A 20,033-nucleotide genomic window follows, 5' to 3' on the forward strand; every position below is an offset into this window, starting at 1 on the left:
CTTGGGCACCCCCCCCCCCGGAATGTGACCCAGCAGGGGCAGAAGGCAGACACAACCAGTTACTAGACACTGGGGGCAATTTCAGACCTGCAAGGGAGAGTTGACAAGGTTGAATAAAAGCTTGAATCGATCGAAAATAACCATCTCTTGAGAGACCTACCGAAATGAGAATGGAAGGTTGTATGCAGGAAATAGAACAGAAGGAGAGCAACCTGGTACTGAAGATTGATGACCTTGAGAACCGGGAACAAACGTCCAACATCAGAATCATGGGCATGAAGGAGCCGCAGGCTGAATCCATCGCTGCCCTTGAGCAACAAGTCAAGTCGCTCGTTGATGGACTCTTTGATGACCCACCCAACCCAGAGATCGCGTTCGATTGAGTCCACAGATGAGGCAGTCCACCCAAAGGCCCGAAATCGGTCCTAGCGAAGTGCCACTACGTTAAACAGAAAATGGACGTACTCCAAAGAGCCAGGACGAAAGGGGACATCGTCTTTGAGGGGTTACTAATTCGAATATATCAGGGTTTTTCCTCACCGATATTTAACAAGAAACGGCAGTGCCATTCTCTGACAGAAAAAAGGCATACGCTATCGATGGGCGTTCCCGTTCGCATTGGCTTTTGAGCATCAAGGAGAAGAAAACAGGGTCACCATACAAGAAAAAGCACAGGGCGACTTGAAGCAACTAAAAGAAGAGGTAAGCAGTTCATAAATAAACAAAATAAACAAGTACACTGACACTGACCGTGGGTGTGGGACGCTCGCCTTAAAAGAGGCCAGTCTGCAGGTTCAAGGAAGTGCCACCGATTTAACACTCCATGAGTGCCTGAACCCGTCTCTGCCATGAGTCATGGGACTCTGACTAGCAATAATCAGCCATGTCCTTAGAAAGATCACAGATTGCCAATGTTTCTACACGGTCATAATCAGATGGATGTTCTAGCTGTTTTCCAGCATGTTATATTGTTGCGCTTGTTGGAGGATGAGGGACCCCATTTGGTTGGCCTCATATTCCTGGGCATCTCCATCTTTAGAGAGTCGCTCTATCTCCCATCACCTCAATGGGGTGTAATGGGGTCAGGGAAAAGATGGGGTTCACTTGGAAGCACAACATTACATATTCACACAAGGGATGTCGTGGTTTGGGGTCGGCGGGGGGCGTTGCCCTGACAATTCCAAGGTCAAAGGACAGATTGTGGGTCATGATTAAAAATGTATGTTGGTTAAAATTCTAGAAACAGGAGAAGCACTTGAACATGTATAACGATAGAATTACGGTGGGGTCCTTCAATGTAAAAGGGTTGAATTTGTCTCTGAAAAGTTTCATGGTGTTGTGGGAATTCAAAACTTCGGGGCTGCACATTCTTTTCCTGCATAAACTAAATTCAAGGCAGGAGAGGAATACACATTGCGAGGTAAAGAACTGGGATGCACATTGTGGGCTTCTGGCCTGACAAAAAAGGCAGCGATGGGGATGCTGATTAAAAAATAATTAGATCTTGATACATTACAAATCAGGAGAGGAATGGATGGGAGACCGTTCACAGTAAATGAGAAGATAGGCCACATGGCAATCACACTATGCTCACTATTCGCCCCAACCAAAGACAAATCCAGTTCTGCACTGTCGCTTTAGAGACCCTAAGCTCCTGGAAACAAGCCATCTTATCTGTGGAGGTGACCTGAATCAAATTGCTGGTCCTTCAATAGATTGGTCGTCTCTGAGACCTGGCGCAGTCCCTCCTACTGCCCAGGATAGTGACGCCTTAAAGACCCTCGTAATGCACAAGCATTCACCTTTTTCTGCCTGCATCATGTGACTTACACAAGAACTGATTACATACTGCTAGATGCCTCACAAGAACACACCATGATTGATGCTGCATATAAATAGTTGGGAGGTCGGACCACGACATGTGTAGGCTAGTCCTGGAGATCGTACCCCACGCCCCAATTGGCACACGATCGGTCTGTAACGATGCAATATTTAGGGGCATGGTCTTTAAGAGACCCTTCAAAAAGGGATTAAGGAATATGCAGGATGGGCAGATTAGGAGGCCTCCTACACGTTGGACATGTGGTATGACAGGGCAATTTGCTCTTATGAGAAGAAGTCAAGGGTTAGTGCAAAAAAGCTAATTTTTAAGAGGGGGAACTTCAAACCCGCCGGTGTATTCACAGCAGAGTGGACACGAGTTTGCTCAGAATCAAACGATGCAGCAGCAGCAGCAAGCGCCGAGAGTGCAGCAAGGCTTGCAAACGCAGCAGGTAGCAGTCAATCTGCCACAAGGGCAGTCGTAACATTCGCCCACGCAGATTCAGCAGAGTACAAGTAAAGACAGTTAATGACTTCTAGTGCAGGGGGTGTGTTAAACTCACCTGGTCTCTGCAGGGATGTTGGGGCACGGTTGGAGCCCTCCCTCGACTTGGCTCCCGTGGATAGACTCTCTTCCCCAGCTGCTGCTGAGCCTACTGTTCTGCACGCTGGAATAGCCCCTGAGAGAAGATGAGAGGCAATGAGAATAGCGTGGTGATGTTGTGAATTCCCTCGACCCTCTCATGCCAAAATGAAGTGCGCAAGCGTTTTCCCATGCAAGTTCACCTGTGGTTTTGTAACGCTGAGCTCTCCGTCCTGCTTCTTGTAGCAGGGGCGCGTAGAGTGGACCTAGTTGCTTCACTAGTCCGTGGAAGTGGTAATCCGGACCAGCTGCAACCAATCCACTTAGAAGGTAAGTCTTTTGGTTATGATTAATGTTCGTTTTATTATAATGTCTTTTGCCTTGATTATTAATAGTAATTCTTGCAAAGTCTTATCTCTTTCCCAATAGGTGTGAAGATGGCCAGTCAGAGTGGTGGAGCGAGTCCGGGGATTCCCTTGAGGATGATGGAGCTCCCGAATTAGCTCGTAAATTGGCCTTAGTAATGGAACTCTAGACTCAGGTATGACGCGGCCAAGCGTTCGTTATTTATATGGTTTCTAACCTGTTGTGTTCTTTTTCCCTTGCAGGAGAAGACTGGTGCTGTAGAGCGGAGTTTGGATGCTTGGGAGCAGCTCCACGGATGCAGGATGAGTGTACCGCGAAGATGAAGAAAGGAAGTTGACCTCCGCGTTGGTGAATGCCCGGATCAGGTGAGGAAAGGCTCCGACACCAATAGCGATTGGATGCAGGTAAGATGTGTGCCCAGCGATGGAGCGGCTGGAATCAGGTAAGGTTCACCTTCAGCGATGGAGTAGCTGGATTCAGGTAAGAGGTGCCTTCAGCGATGGAGTAGCTGGAATCAGGTAAGATACGCCTTCCGTGATGGAGTAGCTGGATTCAGGTAAGAGGCGCCTTCACCAATGGAGTAGCTGGAATCAGGTAAAATACGCCTTCAGAGATGTAGTAGCTGGATTCAGGTAAGAGGCGCCTTCAGCGATGGAGTAGCTGGAATCAGGTAAGATACACCTTCAGTGATGGAGTAGCTGGAATCAGGTAAGGTGTGCCTTCAGCAATGGAGTTACGGAATCTGGTAAGATGCGTATTCCGCGATGAAGTAGCGGGATCCAGGTCAGATGGTCTTCAGCGATAGAGCAGCTGGAATCAAGTGGATGCACGATGAGAGAAAGAACAGGCAAGGACAGCGGTAAGTGTTACGCTGCTGAAAGCAGAATAGCGCGAAGCAGAGGCATGGGAGGGGGTTGGCCTCACATAGGCTGGCCCTGGCTCCTCCCTTTGGCCCCGCCATGTGGCTCCACCTTACCCCTCCCAGGGACTCTTGCATGCCTTCCAATGATAGTCTATGGCCACGCCCGGCCCTAATGCACGTGCCCTAGGCACAGAGTGTGCAAAGCACACTTTTCCATGAGCCTGGTGCCAGAGGCGCCAGGACTGGGTCCATTTGGACCCTTGAGGTGAAGAAGGCCTGGACCCTTGTCCAATGGCCATGACAGCACTCCCCCGCAAGGCCCCTCTCACGGGCGTTCCTCTCCCCGGTCCAGGTTTGGTGGGGTTGTTGTGGTGAAACCGCCTGATTAGTCGAGGTGCATAAACAAATTGCACAGGTTCCCAAGTGCGATCTTGAGGTCCAAAAACCACCCAATCGATTAAATAGTACAGTTTTGATCGTACTATTTTAGAATCCAGGATGTCCTTAACCGCATACTCGGGTTCTCCTTCGATAACTTCAGGCTCCGGTAGTTTTTTGATCCTTGTCTCAGGCTTCACAGGCTTCAAGAGGGAAACGTGAAACACTGGATGAATTTGCATATTGGTGGGTAGATCTAGTTTTACTGCGGCCGGGTTGATGATAGCATTGATGGGATAAGGTCCGAGATATCTGGGACGAAAGATCCGAGGTCCTTTTAATGGTATATTTCTGGCAGACAACCATACTTTGTCCCCAATTTGATAATGTGGAGCTTCCCTTCTATGCCTGTCAGCAAACTTCTTTTGTTGTTCCTTGGCTTTAGTTAAATTCTTGGTTGCTTCCTTAAGAGTCTGAGTAATAGTCTTATGTAGAGAGGTGATTGCCGGCATTTCTAGGTCGTCAAGCATGTCAAAGCAGGACGTCCGGGGATGCCGACCATTCATGATATAGAATGGAGTTTGTCCAGTACTGGTGTGGATAGAGTTATTGTATGCAAATTCGGTTAACCAAACAACGTCCTTCCAGGATCCTTCCATCTGCTGCAGCATGCATCTCAGGTATTGCTCTAACGTCTGATTAGTCCTCTCAGTGTGACCATCGGTTTGGGGATGGTAACTGGTGGACAGGCGAAGATCGATCTGCGTTATCTTGCAACAACTCCTCCAGAAGGCTGAGACAAATTGCGTTCCTAGATCAGAAATCAGTACCGAAGGGAAACCCTGTAGTTTGATTACTTGTTTAAGAAATACAGTAGCCAGAGTTCCAGCAGTAGGAAGTCCTTTTAGTGGAATAAAGTGTGCTATCTTGGAGAATAAATCTACCGCCACTAAAATTGTGTTGAAGCCATCGCAGGGAGATAAATCTGTGATGAAGTCCATGGATAACGTATGCCAAGGAACTGGTGTTATAGACGGAGGACGCAATAATCCTGCGGGACTTGACTTTTGAGATTTCTGTTGTGCACAAACTCTGCAGGTGGCAATGAATTGGGCCATGTCCTTACTCCAGGTTGGCTACCAATAATTCTTCCTGATTTTGGCTCGTGTTTTAGTAATCCCAGATGTCCCTCCACTAATGACTCATGGTAATTTGCTAAAATCCTATTCTGAGTTTCTTTGTCTGTAATATATAGTCTCCCCTGGAAGTAGGGTAAATTATCCATGATGGAGTACTGGTCTCCCTTGTCTAACCATTCTTGTTGGGCGGTTTGGTCCATTTGAGACTTGAGGTCGACCTTCAAATCTTCCCAGCAGGCGGTTACTGTGATCTGATTTTGGTTTTGCTCTTCCGGAATGATGGGTACTGGTTCTGATGGTATAAAAGCGTCTTTGTCTTCTCCCATTCGTGTCAGAGCGTCTACTTTTCCGTTACGCACTCCTGGTCAGTATGTGATCACAAAATCGTACTCCGCGAAGAAAAGAGCCCAGCGAAGCTGACAAGAAGATTGGGCCTTGGCAGTTTTTAAAAATTGCAAGTTACGGTGATCCTTGATAACAGTGACAGTATGTCTAGCCCCCAGGAGGTAGTGTCTCCAGGTTTTAAGGGCCCCTTTCATCGCCAATAATTCTTTGTCGGTTGTGGCATAGTTCATTTCTGGTGCTGTAAACTTACGGGACCAAAATACTATGGGATGTAACTGCCCCGTGTCCGGGTCCCTTTGTGATAACACCGCCCCCATGGCCACACTGGAGGCATCAGTCTCAACTACATAGGGCAGATCAGGACGATGATGCCGAAGAATGGGTGCTGAAGTGAAAGCCAATTTCAATTCATGGAAGGCCTTTTCAGCGTTGGGAGTCCAAGAAAACTTTTTATTCTTTCTTAATAAAGAAGTGATAGGATGAAAGATTTGAGAAAATCCCAGGATGAATCACCGGTAGAAATTGGCAAACCCGAGTACGCTCTGCACTCCCTTGGTCCATGTCGGGGATGGCCACTGAAGAATAGCTTCCAGCTTACAAGTGTCCATGTGTACCTCTCGTGGGGTAAGCATGAAGCCCAAGAACTCGACTTCTGTGACATGGAAAAAACATTTTTCCAATTTGGCAAACAGCAATGCTTATGGAGTTTTTCCAGAACGGCCCTTCCATGGCCCACGTGATCTTCCTTAGATGCTGAATAGATGAGGATGTTGTCGATGTAGACAAGGACACAGACGTCCAGCAGTTCGTGGAGTAAAGCGTTCATAAAGAACTGGAATGCTGCTGGCGCGTTGCATAACCCAAAGGGCATGACCTGGTACTCGAAAAGTCTGTATTGGGTTTGGAATGCCGTCTTCCATTCATCGCCTTTCTTTACCCTTACCAAATGATAAGCGCCTCGTAGGTCCAATTTTGTATAGATTTGAGCATTCTTTACTTGGTCAAGTAGTTCGGGAATGAGTGGCAGAGGGTATCTATTCCTCATGGTAATCTGGTTTAATGCCCTATAATCTATACAAGTTCTAAGGTCCCCTTCCTTCTTTGGCACGAAGAAGAGAGCTGAGGAGGCTGGGGACTTGGACAGGCGGATGAACCCATTAGCTAGGTACTGATCTAAATATGTCCTTAGGTGCTGATTTTCTTGCTCAGTCAGAGCGTAGATTCTGCTGCAGGGAATTTGTGCCCTTGGGTCCAGATCGATTTGGAAGTCGTAAGTTCTGTGTGGAGACAGGGTGTTAGCTTGTTCCTTTTGGAACACGTCCAGAAAATCTTGATATTCGGAAGGTAATGAACCAGAAATTCCTAGGATGGGTTTCCCCTTGATTTGTAGATTCCTCACGTGCCCATGGTAGCAGCTCTTTGCACATTCATGAGGGAAGGTCAGCTTTCTTGTGCGCCAGTCAATCCTTGGGTTATGGGTTTCAAGCCACGGCATTCCTAGGATCATTTGGAACTGGGGGGCCGCCTATCAGATCAAAGGAGATGCTTTCCCGGTGACCATCTTGACATGTCAGCATTACCTTATCGGTTTATTGAGTTACTGAACCGAAGACAGCTGGGAGTCATCCATGGCGGTAACGTTTTCCGAGTGTGATTTTTGCTGAAGTGGAAGGCCTATCCGTGCGGCCAAATCCTGATCGATGTAATTTCCCACCGCACCACTATCGATGTAGTCTTCTAGAGCATGTACTCTTGACGGTTGTTGGTGATGGGTTATTAATACCGGGATGACCAGGTGTGAGGTCTGTAAAACTTTCTTAATTCCGCTTGACAAGTTGTCCCCTATGCTTGACGGGCGTTTGAGTTTTCCGACTTCTGTTCTTTTTCTTCGTTCCCATTGTCCGTGGCCCCTACCATCTTCTTGGGAGGTTTAATAGGGCAATCTCGCAAGAAATATCCAGCATTTCCGCAATATAAACAAACTTGCTGTTGTCTCCTTTTTTCCCTCTCAGCCTTGGAAATGGGAGTTTGTAATCCTCCAATTTACATAGGTTTGGTGGTTTCATGAGCCCTGGTTTGATTGTCCCGAGATCGCAGGTAAACTGATCTCCCTTCTGCCCTCGTGTGGTCCATTTTTTGGTCTTGCAACCGGTAGTCCAATTGTACAGTTAGATTGATATATTCCGCACAACACTCAGGCAGATTGACCACTTGAGCTAGTACGTCTTTTAACTCACCACGTAGCCCCCCAGTAAAAAGGTGTGGTCCGTTTCCCCTCAGGCCAATTAGTCTGTGCAATGAGAAGGTTGAAGGTGGCAATGTAAGTCAATAAGACATGGTTTCCTTGTCTAAGAGATAGTAGTTTGTTGTCTAATGCTTGTCCTTGGGTGTGCCTGGCAAACAGTTTTTCCAATTCCCGTTGGAATTCCCCAAAGTTCCGAAGTATTGGATCATCCTGGGTTACTGATGGTATGGACCAGTCAGCTGCACAGCCTCCCAAATAGGAAAGTACAAAGGCCACCCTTGCGCTGTCGTTAGGGAAGGCCCCTGGTCAGCACAAAAAGTGGAGAAAGCACTGAACACAGCATATTTGTTTGGGTCGCCGAAGAAGCATTCTGGAGGAGCCAGTGGGACTGCCCCTGGAAGTACCACTTGCACTGGTGGTGATGGTTGAGGCAAAGGAGTTGGTTCAATCCCGGGTAACAGAACTTGTCCTGCGTGTGCCTGGAGCATTTGCCTTGCCAAATCATCCATCTGTTCTCGGGCTACAAAACGGTCTCTCCTCAAGGAATTAGTCTCTTGTCTTGAGGCATGCACTTCAGCCCGCAGCTCCCCTAGTAATTGGGCTAACTGGTCGGTTTCAGAGGTTTCCATAACACCCAGGCAGAGATTCGGACAGGCTTTGCATTCTGTTACACTCACCTGGTCTCTGCGGGGACGTTGGGGCACGGTTGGAGCCCTCCTTCGACTTGGCTCCCTTGGATAAACTCCCTACCCCAGCTGCTGCTGAGCCTGCTGTTCTGGATGCTGGTATTGCCCCTGAGAGAAGATGAGAGGCAATGAGAATGGCGTGGTGGTGGTGTTGTGAATTCCCTCGACCCTCTCGTGCCAAAATGAAGTGCACAAGCGTTTTCCCATGCAAGCTCACCTGTGGTTTTGTAACGCTGAGCTCTCTGTACTGCTTCTTGTAGCAGGGGCGCGTAGAGTGGACCTAGTTGCTTCACTAGTCCGTGGAAGTGGTGATCCAGACAGGCTGCAACCAATCCACTTAGAAGGTAAGTCTTTTGGTTATGATTAATGTTCGTTTTATTATAATGTATTTTGCCTTGATTATTAATAGTAATTCTTGCAAAGTCTTATCACTTTCCCAATAGGTGTGAAGATGGCCAGTCGGAGTCGTGGAGTGAGTCCGGAGATTCCCTTGAGGATGATGGAGCTCCAGAATTAGCTGGTAAGTTGGCCTTTATAATGGAACTCTAGACTCAGGTATGGCGTGGCCAAGCGTTCGTTATTTATATGGTTTCTAACCTGTTGTGTTCTTTTTCCCTTGCAGGAGAAGATTGGTGGTGTAGAGCGGAGTTTGGATGCTCGGGAGCAGCTCCGCGGCTGCAGGATGAAGGTACCGCGAAGATGAACGAAGGAAGTGGAGCTCCGCATTGCTGGATGCCCGGATCAGGTGAGGAAAGGCTCCGACTCCGATGGTGATGAGATGCAGGAAAGATGCGCGTCCAGCGATGGAGCAGTTGGAATCAGGTAAGGAGCGCCTTCAGCGATGGAGTAGCTGGATTCAGGTAAGAGGCGCCTTCAGCGATGGAGTAGCTGGAATCAGGTAAGATACGCCTTCAGCAATGGAGAAGCTGGATTCAGGTAAGAGGCACCTTCAACAATGGAGTAGCGGGCATCAGGTAAGATACGCCTTCAGCGATGGAGTAGCTGGATTCAGGTAAGAGGTGCCTTCAGCGATGGAGTAGCTGGAATCAGGTAAGATACGCCTTCAGCGATGCAGTAGCTGGAATAAGTTAAGTTGTGCCTTCAGCGATGGAGTTGTCGGAATCTGGTAAGATGCATCTTCTACGATGAAGTAGTGGGAACAAGGTAAGATGGTCTTCAGCGATGGAGCAGCTGTAATCAAGTGGATGCACGATGATATAAAGAACAGGTAAGGACAACAGTAAGCGTTACACTGCTGAAAGCAGAATAATGTGAAGCAGAGGCATGTGGGGGGGTTGGCCTTAAATAGGCTGGCCCTGGACCCTCCCTTTGGCCTTGCCTTGTGTCTCCACCTTGCCCCTCCCAGGGACTCTTGCCCGTGTCTTCCAATGATAGTCTATGGCCACGCCCAGCCCTGATACACGTGCCCTAGGCACAGAGCATCTATAGCACACTTTTCCATGAGCCTGGCGCCAGAGGCCAGAGGCACCAGGACTGGGTCCATTTGAACCCTGAGGGTGAGGAAGGCCTGGACCCTTGTCCAATGGCCATGACAGCACTCCCCCCCAAGGCCCATCTCACGGGCGTTAATCTCCCCAGTCCAGGATGGTGGGGTTGTTGTGGTGCACCACCTGATTAGTCGAGGTGCATAGAACAAATTCCACAGGTTCCCAAGTGCGATCTTGAGGTCCATAACCCTCCCAATCGATTAAATAGCTCAGTTTTGATCGTACTATTTTAGAATACAGGATGTCTTTAACCTCGTACTCCAGTTCTCCTTCGATAACTTCAGGCTTCGGAGGTTTTTTAATACTAATCTCAGGCTTCACAGGCTTCAAGAGGGAAACGTAAAACACTGGATGAATTTGCATATTAGCGGGTAGATCTTGTTTTACTGCGGCCGGGTTGATGATTGCCTTGATGGGATAAGGTCCGAGATATCTGGGACAAAAGACCCGAGGTCCTTTTAATGGTATATTTCTGGCAGACAACCATACTTTGTCCCCAATTTGATAATGTGGAGCTAATGTGTACCCGCAATAGGACAGCTCACTGGGAGACCTGATGTGTTCAATACTATCCGTGACGCCGAATCCTCACGAGGAACCGAGGGTAGACGTCAGTATAGGAGGCACATCTTTTTTCGTTTTTAGTAGACATGGGTGCAACGCGCTCATGTATACGAGAGGGAACATTTTCTATGCCTGGCAATGCCATGAATACTCACGGTTTTACAGGCGCTACAAGTAGAGTTCCTTTATTGAAGAATTACCAGTCTCTCTAGGCGAGTGTGACATGTCAGTGCCATTGCTATATTCAAGGCAGACAACTGTCAACATGTTGGGTCGAGATTTAATGACAAAGTTGAATATGACAATTTCTTTTACTGATGAAGGCATAGTGTGTTCAACACCAGGAATGCATTATTTAAACGTGAGCAAATTTATTATATAAGGACAAATGGCCATGCGAGCAACGCCTTTCGAACCAGAGGTTTTTCATTATGAAGTATGCATTCTGTTGACATGGCTACCAGGCTTAGTAAGTAGAACTATGAGAATGCCTGATGAATTTATGTTTAGGCTAAAAATACCTATACGTGAAGAAGAGGGACAATTTTTCCCTTAGAACTGCAAGCAGCCATAGTGTGAGGTGAAATGGCTTTGCTTGATAGAAATGATGATAAGGGAAGACTATGGTGTGCAGTAATTGCCATCAGGGAAGGTTACAGATTGACTGACATCACTGATGACGATCTATTTGGAGATCATCCATCTACTGACGAAGTGATATTTGACATGAGTATTACTTATTGGCTGAGAGTAATCAAACAAGAAGTTCCTCAGAAAAAAATGATGTTAGCACAAACACATCCTGAGTATTTTGACGATGTTATGGCGAAAGTGCCAGTTTCATTGTGGACCACAGGCACCTATGATGTAGGCCTGTTGAAAGGGGTTGGAAAAGTGAAGATTAAATTAAAACCAGGAGCAATTTTACCTAAGGCACAACAGTATCCCATGTCTCGAGAGGCAGATGAAGGTATTTTTAAGACAATTTCCGCCATGATGGATCAGGGTACATTAGTGACATCAGAGTCACCCTGTAACACAGCAATTTATCCTGTGAAAAGGGGAAAGGGGGTCTTGGAGACTAATTCAAGATTTACGCCCGATAAACCATATTTTAGAGGCCGAGTTCCCTCTATTTCCTAATCCTGCTACAATCTTATCTAATATACCTTTTGAATCACGATATTTCATGGTGATTGATTTGAAAAATTTGTTTTTCTCAATCCCATTGCACAAAGACTCACAGGATCTGATGTCATTTATGTTCAGACAGATTAAGTTAAAAAGCACGAGATTACCTTAAGGGTATTTTGAGTCTCCATCGATTTTCAACAGAATCCTCCAGATGGACTTAAGCAATATTGATTTAGAAAGTGTTCGGTTGCAATACGTAGACAACATTTTAGTTTGCAGTCCTTCAGAGGAAGAGTGCAGACGCGATTCTGTTCAGCTGATGATTACACTTGCTGACATAGGATATAAAGATGACAAAGAGAAGTTACAGTATTGTCAACAGAAGGTGTTGTACATAATCCAATTGATTTCACATGAAGGGAAGAAGGTTACTCCTGAGAGAACTGAGGCTATTTTGAAAACCACAAAGCCACACACAATAAAACACATGCAGAGATTTCTGGGATTATGTAACTATGTGAGAGCATGGGTTTTTGACTACAGCTCAAATGTAAGGCCTTTATTACAGGCTTTAAAGAAAGCACAGGTAACACAGGAAAAAATCATGTGGACTGAGGAAATGGAAGAAGGGTTTGAGGAATTGAAAAAGGCAATTTCCACAGCTCCAGTTTTAGGGATTCCTAATTATGCTGAAGAATTATTTTTGTTTTTGCACACAGACAGCACTGTTATGACTGCAGTCCTTATGCAGAGAACCACATTGGGGTACAAGGCCCTTGCATATTACAGTAGGATTTTAGACTCAGTGATGAGAGGTCTTTTTCTATGCGAACAATCTTTGGCAGCCGCCGCGTTCACCATAGAGAAAGATGCAAGCATAGTGATGGGATGCTCTATGACATTATTTGTTGAATATGCACTGTTTGCCATTTTAGACAAACCAAAAGGTACATTGACTTCTCAAAGGGCTTCTGCCTATGAAGTAGTCATATCAAATCCAGCAATTAAAATAGTTTGATGAAGAATAGTGAATCCTGCCATGTTTGTAGCTGAACCACTGGCAGGGGATGAGCATGCGCATGACTGTTCGAACTATGAAGAGTTCTATGATGAAATCCCTAGGATAAAAGAGAATGCTTTAGCAGGAGGAGAATTTTTTTTTATTGATGGTTCTTCAAGGATCAAACAGAATGATGGACAGAGATACACAGGTGCTGCTGTAGTAAAGCACATAGCCAATGGGGAATTTCAGAAGATGGCAAGTGCTCGACTACTATCTCATTATTCAGCACAGGCTGCAGAGCTAGTGGCACTGATTGTCACGCTCGAGAATCATGCAGACCAGGAAGTAGCAGTGTACAGGGACTCCGCCTATGTAACGTCAACGGTGCACGCAGGGTTAGCACGTTGGAAAAGGAGGTGCTACCTCAGAGCGGGTGGTGCAGCACGCAGCCTTATTGGACAGGCTTATTAAGGCACTGCAACTACCAGTAGCCATCGCAGTGGTTAAATGCGCGGCACACACTAAAAGGTCTAGACTTTATCTCACACGGAAATCAAGCAGCAGAGAATGAAGCAAAAATCACTGCATTGGTTGTAATGATGAACATGTCTGAAAGATATAGTGATTTGTCAAAGACACAATTAATGAGGTCCGGGGCAAGCACCTCAAGATGAGAAGGATTTGTGGATGCAAAGAGGGTGTTCTTTAAACCCCTCTGAACCATGTGGCGACAAGACAGCAATGATAAACCAGTAATGCCTGTAGCCTTATTAAGGGTAGCGCTGGAACAGCTACACTGCCCTGCGCACACAACTAGAGAGAACCTCGCTGCAACATTTGAGCAGATCAGCTTGTTGCTTGGTATGAAGCACAAGTTTTCTTCGGCCTATCATCCACAAGGAAACGGGATCTGGGAACAGCTCAAGGGCTTGCTTAAAGAAAGGATAGCCAAGTTGAAGCTTACCTTGAAGAAAGGGTGGTTGTATTGCCTACCACTGGCCTTATATGCATTGAGGAACCAACCAGGTTCGGACCACCATCTCACCCCCCATGAGATAGTGACAGGGAGATGGATGAGGACACCCCTCACGCCGCCATCCAGAGTTAAAATGATGCTCAGCAAACAGCAGAACTGTTAGGAATGGAGCTACGTGATTGTCTTATGTGTATGACTTCAGGTATCTCTGTCTTTTCAGGTCAGCTACAGCAAAAATGGTGTGGGGCAGTAGAGAACCCAGAAGGAGATGCTTCAACAAGTAGAATTCAAGAACTTTGTCTTCCCAAATGATTCCCTGGAGATGCGGTCCTAATCCGCAATTTCACAAGGAAGTGGCATGAGCCCAGATTTAACGGCCCTTTCATTGTGGAAGACGTCACGCTGTCTGCAGTCAGAATTCAAGGCAGATTTGCTTGGACTTTTCTAGGTGATACAAAACTTTATACTGGAGAAACCCCTCTGCCCCCAACTCCTTCGGAAGCAAGCATCAGGAAAGAACCTCAGCAAATGCAGACAAGGTCTATGACGAGGAAGAAGGACGCAGAGTCTGTCGAGAAAAAGAAAAGGTTTCATTGGGCTGTGGCTTAGTTCGGGACACTCTTTTAGCCACTTCTGAAAGAGTTAAGGGAAGCTGATTCGAAAACTCTGTGCACTCTTTTCAGGGTTAAGGGAAAATGTTTTGTTCTTAAAACCACAGGAGTTTGTTGACTTTGGACTGGGGCATGCTTAAACCTTGATAAAAAAAGATGTTAGGCAGAAACCTGTGCAGTTCCCTTAGGGACCACTGCAAAAGATTTAAGACTACAGGTGTTTGGCAGTAAACCCACTTGGTAGCAGTCTGTACCACACAGATTCACTTGGTAGCTGTGGCTGAGCAGTCAGACTTCCCTCAAGAAGAGTTAGGCAGTATATAGAGTATACACAATAGGTACAGAGATATAGTAGAACAAGCAAACACTGACCAGAGCTTTGGTGTAAAAGTATATAGTTATTTATTTAAAGACACACTTGTAAATTACACTAGCACAAAGAGGTAAGTAAATTCAGCACACAGTCACTATTATATATATACAACCCTAATTACTTATTGGACAAGTCTTAATGAGAAACACCACTTATTTTCAGACAGAGGTTAACATAAAATGGCACTCTAATAAGTTTTTAAAAAGGGAGGGAAAAAGGCAGAGTTATGGAAGCACACACATTTCAATACTTTTCAAAGAACCACAGTAAGGCAAGATAGGCAGAGTTCTACTGGAGAGCAAGGAAGTCAATTGCAAGGCCCACGCTTGGAGAGAAGCAAGCAGAAGGGGTCCAGGTTCACACAGTGGGGTTATGCCCAAAGAGTCTTGTAGATAGTTTGCACACAAAGAATAAAATTAAAGTCAGGAAAAGTTAGCTAGGTTGTCTCAGGCCAGCCCAGGTTAGAAAGTCGAGGCTTTACTGTCCCCCCGAACGATCTGTCGCAAGGGAAGCCAGGCGGGACACAGTACCTTAAGTGGGAAGGAAGCTCCAGCGGGGGCAGTTCTTCCTGGCAGCGGGTGCAAGTCGGTGTTTCGTCCAAAGGAAGAGGGGGTCTCCACGTGGAGGAAAGATGAAGGTCGTTGCACTGCCAGGGAAGAAACCAGCCGTGGAGTTCTTCGGTTAAAAGGTACTACCCTTCTATTCGCGGTAGTGGTAAACCGTGGTATTCCGGTTGTCGGGGTGCTTGGCACGGGCAAGGCGGCCACGAGATGCTCCAGGAAGGTGAAAAGAAGGCAAAACTGGTTATCCCCACCAGTCAAAGGAAGAAGACTCTCCGGACTGGTGATCTCCTCTGTCGTCGGGAAAAGTGGTGAGACGGTTCAGCAGGGCTCCACCGGTGGTGCCATCGTTACAGGTCGGCTCAGCATCTCCCTCCTCGGATTCTTAGGTCCTGTGGCGACTTCTGAAGTTCCAGTCCCCAAAGCCCTGCTTTTATGCAGCAAACCCCCATTCATTCAGCCTAGCTGTCAATCAAACATGCTAAGAGGTGAGCTGGCCGGCTCACCACTTGGGCCAATCACACAAGAGTGCGACTTGAGTTGCCAAGGCAACTCAGTCCAGGGTGCCTAAACCCCCTCACATACCCCCTGTGGTACCCAGACAGAGTGGCACCACTTTTGGAGGCTTCTGTGGAGAAGCCCGCCAAAAAGTGGAACAAAGGGCTCGACTTGGGTTGGAGTCACAGAAGAGAACACAAACACCATTTTAGAATCGAGTTCTGGCAAAAAATACCAACCGGTGAATTAATATTAAATAAATAAACCAGCGGTATGTTCGAGGCTATAGGAATTAAATAATTAAAGTTGGTAGCCTCGAACAATGGGAAAATCCTATGGAGATATATTCGCGGTCGAATATAAAAAGTAGTATCCACTGCCACCAGCCAAAACTCGATCAGGGGGGACGGAGACGTGCCCCCTCGAACAACAGACCCCGGGGCAATCGAATTGCCCCGACCAGTACGTCCACAATATGATGGTTTGTACTGGTTTCTGTTCATAATTTGGGACTAGCAAAGCCAATGGTGACTTTACATGCCCTGGGAGACAGTAGTCAGTCCCAGGGTATGGAGTCTATGTTGGGGGGTCGCTACGACACCCCCTGGGTAACGGCATGGAGGGTGCTGTGTAAACCACATCAAAAACACATGAAACCCTATGGAGTAAAAGACCCCATAGCCCATAAAACACATGGAAAGACAAAGGAACACCTCAAATCATGTCTAAGAGTGGGAGTAAAAGAGTCTCACTCTTAGCAGGAGAAAAAAAATAGACCCCAGAAATCCAGCAAAGCTGCTGGGGGACTCACTAGGTTTGGGAAATTAGCCTTTACAGAGAATTCTCCCTAACAGAAGAACAAATATGCCAGGCCATGGGCTAAGTTTTGACAATTGGAAGAGGGTGCAGTACCCTGATTTATTTCTCACTGACTTCCTGTTTGGATTTGCCCATGGGGATTCCCAATGACAATGTCTCATGGGTCATATTCAAAGTTTTTCTCTTTATATTGCGCACATACCCGCCAATTGTGTGGAGAAGTACTAGTGTTTATGTTTTTCTGTAAGATCCTAAGAATGGTCCAATCATAAGGAGGTTGCTCACAGCAATCATCGAGCAAGTTCTGCAGTTACCAGAGTATAGTGGGGAAAGGACAAATGCCCCTATCAGCTGATGACACTCACAGACTGGTCAGTATAGTTTTCTATCATCTGATTGAAGAATACCTGCATCTTGTTGAAAGACACACTGATGTGCACACATTCCTAAGGGATCCGAGAATAAGTGCAGCACTAAACGAAATCTTGAGAGGTGTCATACTGCAAGTGAATACCTATTCTGAGAGAACTCCCAGGTAGGAGTCAACCTTTCCTTCGAGGGACAGATCGAGCGGTTGCTGGTCAGACAGAACATTTGTTTCTTGCTGAAAGAAGTTCATCATGTCATCTGGTCTAAAACAGATTCGAGGAATCAACTGGGAACTGGTGTAGTCAATGAACTTGTTTAGACTTACTAAAGTCGGTTTTCTAATTGCTGGAGAGGCATCCATATTTCATCTGGTTAAAGACTGGTTCCAGGGATACACTGAGAGTTTGTTTTGGTTTCCAGTAAGCAGACAGCTGATCGAGGACAGGTTGCCAGGATAGCAGCTTCAAGAAGCAGTACACAATGCTGATGTATTAAAGTTACTTTTTCCTTCCTTAGGCCACAAAGATGGGAAGTGTTAGTAGTAACATCATTATGCCAGATTCTAGGAGACGTCCATGATGTGAAAGAAGTCGTTGTTGTAAATGTTCGTACTTATGCATAATTTATGCTTGTATCTTGTTCCTAATAATACTGCTCTCACTCACAGTACATACGTCATATTGCATAAATGTACATGGAGCTAAGACTCCTATGAATCTTCCTGAGCAGAAGGAAGGTGCAATTGTGGCAACTACTAGGCAGCCAAGACCATATGTAGTAATTTCTGTTCCAAAGCAAGATGACAAATTGCCTGAAATTGAGATAAATATTGTTAACAATCAGTCACATGCAAGAAGTGTCTTAGAGACTCTCTTTGGACGTAAGAGACAGGCTTGGAAAGACAAGCAGTAAACAGGGTTGATAGGGGGTGTCCCTATACAGGTAATGCATGAAGACCCACCTGGTCCTCTGATAAATGACCCAAAGATTATTCCTAAAAGACAGTTACACATGGAGATTTTGCGAGACATGTTCTTGCCTACATGGTATGTTGACAGGATGAAACTCTCTGAACTTTCTCCTACTTAGGGAGCACTGATAGGTGTTCCTATAATTGATCCAGCTAGAATAAGTTATGCTAACATACTTCATGAAATGATTATGGAAGGTCACATGAGAAGTATGAGGCATAATAGAAGCACCAAAGAGGATGATTTTGAACTAAATGATTACCTGGACAGTACAGCTCGCTTGGGAAATAACATATGGTATCAGAATATGAAGGAAATGGGAAGAAGCCTTCAAAGGAGGAATGCTTTGTGTGTGCACTCTTGCCGTACAGTATGGGAAATCCAAGATCTTCATAACTATTGAAATAGATGTCCAGACAGCTCATTGTCTTTCGCACATAGCACTTTGCAAAACAATAGGCCAGTTCATGGGCCGAGACGCCTACCTCAAATGGGCAACTGAATGGACAGATCCAGACGAAGATGACTACATTCAAGATACAAAGACAAGAAACAGAGTGCACACGAAAAATCATGTGATCAGATACGAGAAGCCTGGAGTGAAAGGAGCTGGAATCAGATGTGAGGTAAACAGAAGACTGTAGATTCCAGGAAAATCTGCAGAAGAAATTCGAAAAAGGAAGAACAGAGGTCAAATGCAGATCTGGGGATCAGTGTTATCACCAGCCAGCTGGGAAGAAGGAGTGGTTATCTGCAGAGCATGGATGGTGTATGATCGTCCTGAATTGACTGTTTGGAATGCACAGGTGCTATGTAAGCCCCTGTGGAAGAGTATTGCCAAGTCACTGACCAGTGTTGAAGATAGAGGAGGACCCTTGCAGATAATACCTCTAGAGAAGACAAAGCTGTGCTTCAGAAACAATGGCACTGGAAAAGTTGGAGAGAACCAGAACTGTGACAGAATCTTTGATGAACCAAGAATGAACATTGGGACTGTAGTGATCATGGATCACTATTAGGCGTGTGGAGCCAGAGTTTATATAAGATTGCCTGCAGACTGGGCCGGACAATGCTCATTAGTGAATGCCCATGTTCCAGCGTTAGTGATTCCAAAAAGTGATCTGAATCTTGATAGTTTTCCAAAAGCAGATGCTCACCTGAGGAAAAAAAGATCTGTGGAGCTGATGAAGAGAGAGAACTATTTTTCAGCAAAATCCATAGAAGCCTTTGATACTATTCCATATGATCACAGGCTGTTCAGCCAGACCTCATCAGTGTTCATGATGATTGTCATGCCGAGAATCCAGGTTGGTGCACATACCAAGTGGCTCCAGATCACAAGATGGGAATTGCTACACACGATCAACACTACCATAAAGGGATTCAATGCTATCCGAGAAGAGTTGAGAGCCATAAGACTGATGACTCTCCAGAACAGATATGTCCTGGATATGATTACAGCTATTGATAGTGGTGTTTGTGCAAAAATTGAGAATCATGTTTCACATTTATACCTTCTCATGATGACAAGCATGGAACATTGACAGAGGCCATAGACAGATGATAGACGAAGTGGAAGACGTTGCTGATGAAAGCTGGTTTGGAGCACTCTTTTCTTGGGTTCCAAAATGGATGGCTGATATTGTCAAGTTCCTTGGAACCCTGGTAGTGATGATATTATTTGGATTCTGTGCGATCAAGTTGATAATTTCACAATGCAAGAAGACAGCAAAGAAAGGCATAGGGATGAAGATCATGATTGATGTTGAAACAGCATGGAAACCAAAGACCTGATGGATGAAGAAATAATAGACTTTGTGAAGGACAGTATTCATGCACCTGAGGAGACGAAGTCCCTGCATCCAAAGAATCATAAGAAGTATGTAGGAAGATGGATCTATTGCAGTCCAAGTGGACAATGCATACTCATGATGTGGAACAAGGATGAGCATGTGAAAACAGCAGGATGCCTGAAGGGTGTCATAAAGACAGCGTTATTTTAGACCTGAATGTCTGGATTGGAAGGATGATGAGAGAGTGGTCGATGAATCTCCCAGAGGGGAGAGTGTCGAGAAGGAGCCAAGTACCCCAACCTCAACCACTTCACCCATATTGCCTATATGCTGGGAGCCAGAGTGTGAGACACGTGCGATACCACTAAGAATACCAGTACAAAACAGAATCCTAGAGTCAAGGTTTCCATTGAGGAAACCATACCTGCA

Source organism: Ambystoma mexicanum, chromosome 7q, assembly GCF_040938575.1.
Source record: "Ambystoma mexicanum isolate Mex_15411 chromosome 7q, UKY_AmexF1_1, whole genome shotgun sequence".
Classification (NCBI taxonomy): Eukaryota; Metazoa; Chordata; class Amphibia; order Caudata; family Ambystomatidae; genus Ambystoma; species Ambystoma mexicanum.